The sequence below is a fragment of the Sapajus apella genome, unplaced genomic scaffold (genome assembly GCF_009761245.1).
Source record: "Sapajus apella isolate SASKATOON/1434 unplaced genomic scaffold, GSC_monkey_1.0 scaffold30, whole genome shotgun sequence".
NCBI classification, from domain to species: domain Eukaryota; kingdom Metazoa; phylum Chordata; class Mammalia; order Primates; family Cebidae; genus Sapajus; species Sapajus apella.
Genome location: NW_022436970.1, coordinates 9,286,305 through 9,297,846, shown reverse-complemented (window position 1 = coordinate 9,297,846; position 11,542 = coordinate 9,286,305).

Here is an 11,542-nt window from a genome sequence, read left to right as displayed (position 1 = left end):
GGGACGCTGGTTAAGGCGTCGCAACATGTTTGGACAAATGATGGAGACCAGCAGGACAGCCGCTGCCTAACTGGTTCCTGGTGGGGTGGCTTTACTTGCTGCTAAGGTTCCAGATCCTTCTTAAAGCAGCAGCCTAGGGGCCGCCATGTGCCTTGTTTGGTTTTCCTCAAACACTGAGTGTCTGGAATGCATCAGACACCCAAGACACAGAACGGAAAGGCATAGACTCTATCCTCAAAACAAGTTGAGCAACAAAATGAATGACTACAATCTGATGTGGAACAAATGTCAGGGCAGAGTGTGGGTACAAAAAGAGCCGCACACTTGTAACCCCAGCACTTTGGGAGGCCGAGGCAGGTAGATCACTTGAGGCCGGAAGTTCAAGACTAGCCTGGCCAACATGGTAAAACCCCATCTCTACTAAAAACGCAAACATTAGTTGGGCGGGGTGGTGCATGCTTGTAATCCCAGCTACTTGGGAGGCTGAGGCAAGAGAATTACTTGAACCCAGGAGATGGAGGTTGCAGTGAGCCGAGATTGCACCACTGCACTCCAGCCTGGCTGACAAAAGGAGACTCCATCTCAAAAAAAAAAAAAAAAAAGCAAGAGCAGCACCCAGTCTGAGGAGGCTGAAGATGTAGGAGGGAGAAGGCCGAGGAAATGGGAGAGGTGAGACTTCACAGTGGGGATGGGAAGGGAATAAGCTCAATCCCTCCTCCAGAACAAAGAGCCAATACATAATGACTAAAACTGAAAATCCACAAACGGAAATACATGTAGACGATTTGGAGAACTGTAAGTACATTCCAAAATGACCAGTTCAGAGGTAGTGAGACATCTCAGGAGGGGGAAAGGGAAAGGGAAAGGGGCTGATGCTTTTCATAATAAGCTGTACCAAGCTTGGGTGTCATGCAGTCATGAATTTAAAAAAAAAAAAGAGGGAAAACATTAGTTGAAACCTTGTGTGAAAGCTACGTAATTTCCATCATATGGAAATGTCATATTGTTCAGCAGTTTCCTTTTGTTCAATATTTGTTTCTACTTGTTCCTAATATAAAGAAAGCTGGTTGAATAGATTTATCCATGGATCTTGGTCTGCGTCTCTGGCTACCTCCTCTGAGTAAATTCCCTTTCCAAGGCAGAAGGTCCAGAAAAGCTATGCCCTTCCACCATAACCTGTGGTTTCCTCTCATTAGAACCAGCAGAACAGCCTGGAGGACAAAGAGCTTCATCATCAATAACATATGTAATTAGTTTTGTTATGTACTTAGTAAAATTATACATGTTCATTACTAGTTTAATTGTATGGATGCATCTAATTTTTAACTAGCCCACCCCAACCTCAGACCCCAACGGAAAGGGATAGAAAAGCAAGCCAAAAGTGTAACCAGCAGTCCCAAGGAGTGTCAGTATTCCTGGGCCCAGGACAAAGCAGGCCTGTCGGGGATGACCAGACATAGCCATCCTGAGAGCCCAGTCTTGCAGGAATTTGGAGCAGAAATGCGGTCCAGCCCAGCCAAGAGAGGCAGCCCAACCCAGCAAACAGGAACTTACCCCCGCCCCAAAGCCGGAGCTGTGCTCATGTTGTGCTGCCACAATCCCCGTAGACAGAGCTGCTGATCTGGGAGCTGTGAATGTCTGAAAGCTCTGGGTACCTAGTGTCAAAACACCTTGCAGAGTTCTGGTGCTGCTACTTTGTATCATTGTTGTTGCACCAAAAATGATACAAACACGACACTGACCTTTAGATTCTTGCAAGCAAATGTATGAATGTATAATGGTCTTTTTCTTTTTCTTTTTTTTTTTTTTTTTGAGACGGAGTTTCACTCTTGTTACCCAGGCTGGAGTGCAATGGCGCGATCTCGGCTCACCGCAACCTCCGCCTCCTGGGTTCAGGCAATTCTCCTGCCTCAGCCTCCTGAGTAGCTGGGATTACAGGCACGCGCCACCATGACCAGGATGGTCTCGATCTCTTGACCTCGTGATCCACCCGCCTCGGCCTCCCAAAGTGCTGGATTTTAAAAAGGTGAGGTATTGCCCTGAGCTATGAATTGTAAATTGTGAAGCAGGTGAGGCCGTATCCTTCCCATCTTGTCTTTGTGTCTGGAGTCAGTACTGTGCCGTCCAGCACAACCACCACCAGCCCCACGGGGATACTAAGCACCTGACATGAGGCGTGCTGCAAGTGGAAAGCACACGCCGGATTTCAAAGACTCAGTGCCGCAAAAACACTGAAAATGTCTTATTAATTTTTATATTGATTACGTGTTGAAATTACAATATTTTGAATATGTTAGGTTAAATAAAAATACATTCGTAAAATTATTTTCACTTGTTTCTTCAACCTAATGTGACCTCTAGAAAATTTGAAATTATATACGCGGCTGACACATGCGGCTTGCATTATTTTTCTATTGAACAGCATTGCTCTGTAAAGAAGTAAGCATTTTTCAATTCAACCCAGAGGGCTGTGGACCAAGGCGTGCTTTACAGTGGGTTTCCTAATCGGTGCCTTTCAGTGTTCCTTGCTCTGAGGCCACTACCTCCGGCAATTTTCAAGGGAGGCCACAAGGAAGTGGAAGCTACTTACTGTTGAATCCCCCTGTTCCAGCCGCACGGGTAGAGAACTGCACTTTTGGGGGATTGCCAGTAGAGGGCACTCTTGCCACACTTAAGACCAAAAACACTAGAAAACTACAGGTATTGATCGACTTACGACCCATGCAACTTACGACCATTCAACTTTACGACCACAATCGCTAGCCACGACTGCTCCGTGTCTGGCAGCGCAAACGTTGCCCAGCTGGGCGTACGGCAGTGCAGACCAGCTTCCGGCAGCACTACCATCTCCACACGCACCGTTTCAACTGCTATCCCAGACTCGGTACAGCAATTTGTGTTTTGTGTCTTGGATATTTTTCATCAAACCCCTCCCAATAAACTTCTTATACATTTCGAAGCAATGGACCCAAACATTGAACGATTTGCAAGGATTGAACGGATGGCGCACGATGTGTTTCGTCCCTATCGTGAAATTTATGAAGAAAAAAAAGAAACATACAATTCAGACAAAGCTCGCCATGTTTATGAAAAAACCAACTCCGATAACCCCAACTGCTGCCTCAGATGACGACATCAAGGATCCACAGCCAAGCACCAGCGGCCAATAAAATGTTTTGTACATGTTTATATATTTTGATATGTTTTGCAATTGGGAAAATTTTCCTACGGTATTTTTTACACCTGTATATTGTATTTTTGTGTGCACCTGTATTTTGTAATTTTATATGTTTTGCAAATATTAAACCAGTTGTACTGGTAATGCAGTGTTTTACTTAAACCTGACGAATGTAAAAATAAGAAACAAAATGGTGTAGAGATGACACAAATGGCATAAAATGAACAAAGAAAATTATGATATATAACAATAATGAAAGAAAATTATGATAAAATATGACTTATAGATTTTTATAACATCATTTCACAGTACTGTACATATAGCCTACTCAACTTGTGACCAAATCGTGTTACGACCGGTCTGTCAGAACCAATCATGGTCGTAAGTCGAGCACTAGCTGTAATTGGAATACAGATTGTCTTTAATAATACACTCTGGATTGTTAGTTGATTAAAAAAAAATAGATTGACTAAACTAAGAAAATAAAATTAATTCCAGAGTGGGAGAATTTCTTTAAAATTTGTGGATGAAACTGATATTGGGGATTGATCCAATGACTAAAAAAATCATTAAAAGGGGCAACAGTATTTGAACTCTTCTTTTAATTTTTTCTAAAACACTTTGAATCATAATCTTAAAAATAATTTGAGTTCCTTTGTCAGACCACTAGGCACAGAAGAGTGAAATTCTTAAATTTCCTGATGTAATTACTTTATTTATAAAGGAGCTTTATCCTGTCATTTATATAGAGTATTTACAACCAAAGGTTGACCTGGCAGTCAATATTTAGTGTCCTGTCAGAATGCTCTTCATGGTAGTTACTCTTCTGAAGCTAATTGTCGCTTGGTTCTGCTTCCCCTTTGAATCGTTTAGTAATATTTGGATCATAAATTAGCTTCAGTTCATGTTGCCATTGCTCAGGGTTCTTGATTGCTGACTGGTACCCTTGTTAGAAGAGGGAAATTTTGGCTGGCACCGGTGGCACACGCCTGTAATCCCAGCACTTTGGGAAGCCGAGGTGGGTATATCACAAGGTCAGAAGATCAAGACCATCCTGGCCAACATGATGAAACCCTGTCTCTACCAAAAAATTAGCCAGATGTGGTGGTGGGGGTCCTGTAATCCCAGCTACTCAGGAGGCTGAGGCAGGAGATCACCTGAACCCAGGAGGCAGAAGTTGCAGTGAGCTGAGATCCCACCACTGCACTCTAGCCTGGGCAACATAGGGAGACTCCATCTCAAAAAAAAAAAAAGCTTTTAAAAAGATTAATAAATTAGAGATAAATATATCCTAATCCCAACTTGCCATATACATATTTATGTGGAGCAGAGGGAGAGGTAGCATCACATCTTCATCAAGAACCTGCTGCCTCTCAGTACCTTCAAGTGCTGCATCTTAGCTGTCACACTAACTGTATGATATTGACCTTAATGGGTGATGAAATGGGACTTAATGTGGATATGTGGTCTAGCCAGGCTCCCACATCCAGTACGTGCTTTTTTCTCTGGGTTAGAGTAAAAAGAACGTCCACAGCAGAGATGTGCTTATGAATTGATTGGGAAATACTCTTCTTCAAAACTTCTCTGGGGAAGAATCTGCACAGACCACGTTGTTGGCACCATCCTGCCACCCACCTTGGCCCCTGCCTTTCTGCTCTTGAAAAGCCCAGTTTCTCCTCTTCCACTACCAAGAGGCAGCTCAGTAGTGAGTTCCTCTTGTAGCCAGCCCAGCCCAGCCCAGCCCAAAGCAGTCTCCTCTCCTTCCTGAAGCACCTGCTGTTTGTAACACTACTCACCCTTATCACACAGGATTGTGTATTGCTTATTTCTCCATATGTGAATAGATTGCAAACTCTTTGAAAATAGGGATCATGCCTTACACACGTGTGAAACTGTGAAAGCTGGAAACACCATGAATGAATGCTTATTTGTGAGTGCCCAGGTCCAAGAATAGCAAATGACAGGTGCTCAAAATGGAATAAATAAACTAATATAAAGTTAATTCCAAAAGCAAGCATTGCATGATATGGAAAGGACTTGTAACCTTGCACCTTGTAAGTATCACTGGTGGTGTACAGGAGATGAAGGGCAGTGGCCACGGTTCGCAGAAACCCCTGTGCTGTTCTGTTTTCCTAAAAGAAAGAGGAAGCATCCAGCAGTATCCACGATGTGGTAAAAATGCAGAAACACAGGGCAGTGGGAACAGGATGTGCCCAGGATGCTGGTGAAAAAGAGGATCCTGAAAAGACGGATGGAGAAAAATACGAAGCTGAGGGAGCAGCTTCATTAAATCAGTAGGATACCCCTAACTTGGAGCCTATCAGAGCTGACCTGACTACATGCAGACTCCTTGGGCATTAAGTGTCAGAATTAACTGCAAGATCAGAGTGAGAGACCTTACAAAGGTAACATTCAATACCTTTGTAAAGTACTGGACTCCATTAATAAATTTCCCTACAATTTCATATTTGACAGTCTACATTACATAAGACAGCATTTTTTTCATATGCTTTGTGGGAACATGAACGAACCTGGAAACCATCATTCTCAGCAAAGTGACACAAGAGCAGAAAATCAAACATTGCATGTTCTCACTCATAGGCGGGTGTTGAACAATGAGAACACATGGACACAGGGAGGGGAGCACTACACACTGGGGTCTGTTGGGGGGAAATAAGGGAGGGACTGCCAGGGGAGGGGAGTTGGGGAGAGATAGCATGGGGAGAAGTGCTAGATGTGGGTGATGGGGAGGAAGGCAGCAGATGACGCTGCCACGTGTATGCCTATGCAACAATCTTGTATGTTCTTCACATGTACCCCAAAACCTAAAATGCAATAAAATAAAATAAAAAAAGGCAGCATTATGCTGTGTCTGCTGCAGTGATGCCCTAGACACAGTAGACTGTTATAAGGTCTACTTTATTTTCCCATAGGAATAATGCTACACCTTGGCACTAAGTAGTTCACAGAGGTAAAAATAAAAAGCACCACCAGTTACTGAGTGTCTGCTATGAGCCAGACCTTGTAGCTTATCTCTCATCTTTGCAGCAACCTTATCTCTCATCTTCAATTCCAACCTAAAGTAGGAATTATTAGTCCAATTTTGAAGATAAAACCAAGTTTTAGACCAGGTAATTGCCTGTTCTTGGGTCTCACTTGAAAATCTCTAATACTTTCTGTTATACCACGGCATCTCAAGAGTCAGGCATAAAAGCATAGATGCACCTCTAAGCATCTGCAGTCATTTCAAGTGATATAATTGTCTTCTGCTTCAAGGGACTGGTTTAAAGCAGCCAGAGAATTTAGAGGTGATGTAGCTCTTTCTCTTCACCAACAAGCAAACTAAGAGAAGCTAAGTGAGCTTCCCAAAGTCAAGAAGCAAGGCAGTGGGATGGCTGAGTATGGAACTAAAGTCTTCTGATTCCATCACACCACCTTTCATCCAAACCCCTCCCTTTACTGTCTGAGAAAGGCACCAAAGCTGTTGAGTGGAAGTGGGCTAGGACTTCTCGATTCCAAGCCCAGAGAAAGCTCTTTGCACAACATTGCAATGCATAGACACAGCACCATAAAATTACAATGTCACTATCGGTACTTCTAAAATATATCCGTGTTGTTAATACTCATGAGTTAGGCAATCAACGCACAACGCTGCCCTTTTTTATTAGGGAAATTTAGAAAGAGCTTGGAGAGTTAGGTGCCTTTCACATAATAGTCAACTCAATTTAGATTTGTTGATTGACATATTGGCCGCTTGGATCAATTACATGATACTTTACACTCTGGGGGCTTTGAAGAGAGCCAAGCTCTAAATAAGTTAATGTTTCCATCTCCCTCCAAGGTATACATTTCCCCTGACCTAAATCAACCCCTTAGGGGCTCTTATACTATCCCTTTTCTGGAGTTTCTCACTTGTCCATGGCACAATAAGAGTACTTTGTTCAAGGGTATTCCTTGCCTTGTTAGGGGTAGTATATTTTCTCTTTTAAGAGGGAACCTGAACCTTTTGCTACTACAAAGTCCCACCATTGAAAAAAATGAGTCCTAAAACATAGAGAGTGAAAGCAAAACATTTCTGTCTTTTCATGTCTTTATTGGTAATGTTCCCAAGCATAACATCTCTTACCGCAGCATTTTAATAACCTGTGAATACCTAATCATAAGTCCATATGACAGGCACTTGTGATTAATTCTGGAATCCGCTGCTCCTCATGTGAGTTTTGCAGACCCAATTTGTGTCTTTACAAAATCTATGACAAATTTGCTTTTCGGACTGCAACTAGTGGTCATTCACATGTTACTGAGCGTGTTTTGCATGATACTTTGGCCCAGTGCTTTCTTGCGCTAGGTTAGGTAAGCTACAGAATTCTCCAAGAGGACCAGGGGCGGAGGATGGAATTTTCCAATGAAAAACACAGCCATTTTGCAACTTCAAAAATATCATTGGCCCGGGATTGCCTTTGGAAATAGTTTGTCTGGCATAGAATAGCTTATTTTCCCAGGACGACCTTAGGATATAATTTGGTAATGAGATCATTTGGCAACCTTGATCTTTAATACAGTGAAATTAAATAATTGAATTGGCTGTGCTTCTTAACTTACTCTTACTCTTCCAAGGTGGATTTCGGCCAAGATTATGAATAAACATTTGGGCTTCCAAGACTTCCATTTTGTAATCACGATTTGAATAATATGAAAAGAGAACTCTCTTTGGTAGCACCGAGTGTCTTTACATGAATAAGTAAATTTTTTCGTTGTATCTAGTTTCCTTTCTAGGCACAGTCCAGGCCCAGCCCTTTCTATGATCACTGAAACCAACATCTCTCGCTGCTGGTTTCTAACCTACATTCTGTAATATGTCTTTATCATTCATTTTGACCCATAAAGACTGCCTTCGGTTTGTATCTGCTTCATTTTTTCAGTCATATTAGAGATTTTCAAGAAGGGCCATGTTTGGATTCTGTCTGGGATTCACTTCTTTTGAACATCAGATTTAAGTGCTACATACCTGATAGAGACTGAATTAACACTAGCTGACGAAGTGATTGAAAACGATTATTGGTTCTAATACACCTGTGTCGCCAGTTGTATCATCGCTTCTTCAAATCCCAGGGTTGACATCTATTTACACATATAAATAAGAATTCTAACCCACATGCTTTGATTTCAAAGCCCAGCGTGATTATAGCTAAAATACAAACAGGAGAATTGACTGTCTTATCTACTTAAAATATGGACCTTAAAGTGCCCTGAAACAGCAACTTCCAATAAAACATTGGGAAAGTTTGGCAATTTTTGATCTTTCATAGGGAAACTGATAAATCACAAAGAAGGTAACCAGCTGATTTTCAATCTTAAGGTTTCAATTCTGTGACCTTTTTCGGGGGTTCGCAGTCCTGTTCCCTTACTTCCCCCCACCCAGAGTATTACCCTCAGCTGTTACCCACAAATTTACCTAAGGGGCACTTGCTGTTTAGCTAGTAATTAAATCATGAAGCTTCTCTGTGTGTTCCACATAAAACCACAACAGCTTATTATTTTTCCTGACAGTTATATTGTTTTTATAGCCAATTTGTTTTTAGATTTTTCTTTTCTTTTCTTTCATTTTTTTTTTTTTTTCCAGACAGGGTCTCACTCTGTCACCCAGGCTGGAGGGCAGTGCCAGGATCTTGGCTCACTGCAACCTCCACCTCTGGGGCTCAAGAAATTCTCCAGCCTCACCCTCCTGAATAAGTGGGACCACAGCTATGCACCACCATGCCCGACTAATTTTTGTATTTTTTTGTAGAGGTGGGGTTTCACCACGTTGCCCAGACTGGTCTTGAACTCCTGATCTTAAAGCAATTTGCCCGCCTCAGCCTCCCAAAATGCTGATATTATAGGCATCAGCCACTGCACCCAGCCATGACAATTACATTCTTTTTAAAAATGTCTGCAGTATCAAGAAATGATATAAAGTTATGTGCTTTGAAAAGGAAGATGGAAGCAAAGCTTACTGTCTCAGGAGAAATCTGCTTGGAATTGATACAAATGAGCTTGTTTTTAAAAAGTGAAGGACCTGAGCATGGTGATACACATCTCTAATCCCTGTTACTTGAGGCAGGAGGATGGCTTGAGCCCAGGAGTTCCAGGCTGCAGTGAGCTATGGTCTATGATCGTGCCACTGCACTGTAGCCTGAGTGACAGGGTAAGAGAGCATTATACCATTTTCAGGAAAAAAATTACTAAACAAACATCATAGACATCACATCTGAGCCCTCTCTGACACAGTACATAATTCCTAATCTTATGATGTATTCACTTTATTTCTGCTTAATCTTGTTGACTTGATTTAGCAATCAGATGGGACAATGAACAACTAATGTGGACTATAATTCCTGGGAAAATATTCAGTTAGATAATGATATGCAAAATTCCTTTGCTCATCTAGACAATCATTAGACTGATGATGGCACTGGTGTTGTTTGGGAGATTGTGCTATTTGGTGCTGAAGGAATTCCTGAAAATGAACCTAAATTCTCCTAAAACTAGTCCATGAGAAGTAAATAGAGGTGGATATTTGGAGTAAAAATGATTCCACTCCAATACACTCACCCTAGATCTCTGTATTGATGTAGAGACAGCAATCCTGGCAATCCAGATTTTGCCTGTCCAAAAGATAACTGGAATGAGTTACTCTGGAGAAGGGGCACTCAGTGGACAATAAGACCTCCTAGATCCAGGAGAATTTTGCTGCTGGAATATGTATTGGTCAGTATATTTCAAAGGTATGGAAAACTAATCTCTCTTTTCTAAACCAAATGCTTCCCCTCCATACAATGTCCCAAGGCAGTGCTTTACCTTTTTTTTATAAGCATCTGCCTTTGGTCACTCCACTTTTTTTTTATTATCTATTGTTGATATCCAAATAAATGCAATCGTTGTCTTAGTCCTATAAAACATAAATTACAGCCGGGCATGGTGGCTCACACCTGTAATCCCAGCACTTTGGGAGGCTGAGGCAGGCAGATCATGAGATCAATAGACTGAGGGCATTCTGGCCAACATGGTGAAACCCAATCTCTACTAAAAATACCGAAAAAAAAAAAAAAAAAAAAAGAAAAGAAATTAGCTGGCTGTGGTGGCGTGCACCTGTAGTCCCAGCAACTTGGGAGGCTGAGGCAAGAGAATTGCTTGAACCCAGGAGGCAGAGGTTGCAGTAAGCCAAGATCGCGCCACTGCACTCCAGCCTGGTGACAGAGCAAGACTCCATCTCAAAATAAATAAACAAACAAATAAATAAATAACATAAATTACATATACACATATATATAGCACCAACAAAAATTTTACTGTTGCTTGTGAGCACAGTATTTAGAATATGAGATCTTACACATTTCTCTTATGTTAAGAGAAGAATATTAATTTTTCCTCGCTCCTTTATAGAGATGTGTTCTGAAATATTACTGTAGCAGATACACCCCAATAATTCATACCTCTGTGTAATTTCTTTCTACTTGAGTGCAGGCAGAACCTGCGACTTGCTTCAAATCAATAGAATATGGCAAAGGTGAAAGGATTTTGCAGATATAATTAAGGTACCTAATTAGTTGATTCTGAGTTCATCAAAAGGAGGGTTATCCTCAGTGAGTCCTACCTAGTCAGGTAAGCCCTTTAAAGAGGGTATGAGTTTTCCCTAAAGTCAGAGACTTGAAGCAGCAGAAACTCTGTGTGTGTGTGTGTGTGTGTGTGTGTGTGTGTGTCTGTGTGTGTCTGTGTGTGTATCTGTGTATGTCTGTGTGTGTGTGTGTATGTGTCCCTGGCTTTCAAGAAGCAAGTTATCAGCTATCATGAATTCTAGAGCTCCAGGGAAATGAATTCTGACAACATTCATAGGCAGTTGGAAGCATCTCCAACCCTAGTTGAGCCTGCTGATAAAAATGCATCCCACCTTACACCTTGATCTCAGCCTTGTGAGACCCTGAGCACAGAATATAGCTAAGCTGGGCCTGGCTTCCCGATCCACAGAAACTGTGGGACAGTAAAAGTATGTTGTTTTAAGCCACTGAGTTTGTGCTAATTTGTTATATAGCAACAGAAAACTAATATAATCATATTTTACATGTTAGACGTTTATTTATAAAACACTAGAAGGATTTCCTTTAAACTTCGGGAGAAGATAAGGATGCCTACTCTTGACACTTTTAACTTTGTATAGGAAAGAGGCAAAGGGATCACTGTTTGAAAAAGTTTTCATCATTGGCCTAGAAAACCCCAGAGAACAGGTTGACAATCTATTAGAAACAAGGTGTCTGCCAAAATCAACCTGCATATACTCATGGTCTCCTGTATATAAACCACAATCTGCTCAAAAATATGAGAAGA